The sequence below is a fragment of the Marmota monax genome, unplaced genomic scaffold, assembly GCF_021218885.2.
Source record: "Marmota monax isolate L192 unplaced genomic scaffold, Marmota_monax_Labrador192_F-V1.1 WCK01_AAM20220418_F8-fsc00130, whole genome shotgun sequence".
NCBI lineage: Eukaryota > Metazoa > Chordata > Mammalia > Rodentia > Sciuridae > Marmota > Marmota monax.
The window spans coordinates 1366630-1369206 of NW_026693244.1; the positions used below are offsets into that span (position 1 = coordinate 1366630).

The 2577-nt window shown below is 45.5% G+C and overlaps 1 non-coding gene across 1 annotated transcript; it reads left to right on the top strand.

Annotated features, from left to right (window-relative positions):
• Positions 1-872: 872 nt before the first annotated feature.
• Positions 873-950, top strand: Trnaa-agc (transfer RNA alanine (anticodon AGC)). The gene has a single exon. It is a non-coding gene; the product is annotated as a tRNA-Ala (tRNA).
• Positions 951-2577: the final 1627 nt, after the last annotated feature.

A 2577-nucleotide genomic window follows, 5' to 3' on the forward strand; every position in this document is an offset into this window, starting at 1 on the left:
CATTATATTCAACATGCCATGTCTCTCAGGACTGGCAACTTCTCGGAGCTTTGTGTTTTACCCTCTTTGGTGGCGTCTAGTGAATTTTTTAAAAACAGAGTATCTTGCCTCTATGATTAAACAAGTTGGTTTCTCTCCCCCTCCCCATCCCAACCCTGCCTCTGACTCCCTCTTCTTTCTTTTTTTAGAATACTTCAGTGTATTGACTTTTCCCTTTGCCGATAAGCTCCTTGGCAGCCATGTCTGTGGGGAAGCCGTTTAGTTTTCTGGTTGTTTTAAGTCAATCTAGGCATTTCAAACTGACCAGACTCGTTGAAAGGAGGCAGCAGGTCCTGGGGGCACTTGAGGGCGTTTTGAGCCATGTGATCATTTTCAGAGATGGGGCTGCGCTGGGTCAGCCAGCGTCTCAGATGTCGAAGGAGCACAGAGGGGCGAGTCTCTCCCACTTGCCAGGCTCTGCCCATGGGGGCTGCACTGCAGGGACAGCAAGGTATCTGGAGTCTGTCTGCTTCCCTCCAGCAGAGGACACTGAGGGTTAGAGCCATATTCACCTCCTGTTTGGTTGCTTTCCTGCCCACTTTTGGGAAGGTCTCCATTTCAACGTCACCAAGTTTGTGCCAACTTGAATTCAAAGCCAAAGCCGTGCTGGGCCTTAGAATTTTTTGGATGTTTGGTGGGTGACACTCGTATCAGAAGAGTGCTGTGAAAAAGACAAGAGGTCTGAAAAATGCCTCCCTTGGCTGGGAGGCAGGAAACCTAACCCTGGGACTATTTGTGCCATATGACCACGGAAAAGCTGACGCACATCTGTACAACACAACTTCCCCATCTCGAAAACAGGGATAATCCTGTCAGTCAAAGCTTTCTGAGGGGCCAGTCATGTAGCTCAGTGGTAGAGCGCTTGCCTAGCATGCAAAAGGCCCTGGGTTTGATCCCCAGCACTGCAAACAGAAGAACAGCTTTCTGAGTCTTGGGAATTCTATGGTAGATAAAGCTCCATGCTCATCAACCAGGTTCTGGGGACACTTACAGGATTGTTTGTTTTGTCCCAGAGCTTGAACCCAGGGGGCGCTTAAACACTGAGCCCAGCCCTCTGTATTTTTTTTTTTTTTTTTTGAGACAAGTTTTTGCTAATTTGCTTAGGCCCTTGCTCAATTGCTGAGGCTGGCTTTGAACTTGAGATCCTCTTGCCTCAGTCTCCCTAGCTGCTGGGATTATAGAACCTGGCTTGCGGGACTTTTAAGCCTTGTGATCATTCTCAGAAAGGGGGCTGAGCTGATTATTTATCATTTTGTTACAACTTTTCAACCTGGCCAGAAGTGGACTGTTGGCTGAATCCCATTTCTCTCTTCTTGGACTGAGCACTTGAGTGAACTACTCAGGGAGTCAATTGTCCATCTCTCCTAACAGTCGGACAGATCATCAAATGATATTTATTGAGCAGCCCAGTGCATCTGGCAGGCCACTGGCCTCCCCATTTCTACCTCTGCGTTCAGTATGGTAACTAGAAATTAGCAATCAAGAGAATGAGTTGAGATCATCATCTTAGGCAATTTTCTGTCTGGCGAGTATGTGAATCCAGGCCTTTGCCACAGGCCTTTTTGTAAAAACCTTTTCTCATTCCATTTGTCGGCTCCATAACAAACACAGGGGACAGCAGCCTGCATTTTGTGGGCAGCAGCAACTCTCATGACTGTACCTATTTTGGTCAGATACTGAGGGAACAGGCAAGAATTCCTATAGAGTTACACTGGGAATGGAAAGATCTGCCCCAGATTTAGCAATTACACATCTCAAATGGGAAGTGTAGAAAAATTCTAAATAACAGAATTGGAAAGAAAACCAAAAACAAGGAAGGGTGTATTTATACAGGCTAAGGACACAACGTTCAGGGATCGGGCTAAGGTGAAGTGTTCTTCCACTCCCAGTTTGAGTATCTAGTCTGTCTGAAGCAATGGCCTTTCCCCTCAATGCTCTGACAAGAGCCATAAGCTCATGATGGTGGCCTCTTTTCACTTCTCTAGATAAATTTGGGAGAAAAGAATTTCCCAGATGGGAATAGAAAAGACAGAAGAATGAATTGGACATAATTTTCCTATGTTCATAGATGAATACACAACCAGTGTAACTCCATATCATGTTCGATCACAGGGATGTGAAGTTATACTCCATGTGTGTATAATATGTCAAAACACATTCATGTCATGTATAACTAAAAGACAAATAAGTAAATAAATAGAGAATTTCCCAACACAATCTCAGACCAGTTACCCTCAGCTAGGACCTACTTACCAGACTGGGAAACCTGGGGTGTGACAGGGAAAAACCCCTCTACCCAGGGTAATGCTTTCAGAAGGCATCACCCTACTGGGGGAAGTACAGGAAAGGGTTCTAGAGAGAGGAGAAGGCAGAAGAGGATCACTTGTCAACTGGAATATGAGCATTCCAAGGACATAATGTTAACTGTCCTCTTTTTGTTCTTAGTGTAAATGTGTCCTCTAGTGCATGGAAATGAGCATCCAAAGGGGAACTCCTCTGAGCAGAATCTACTGAGACCAAGCCAATCTCATGGGTTGG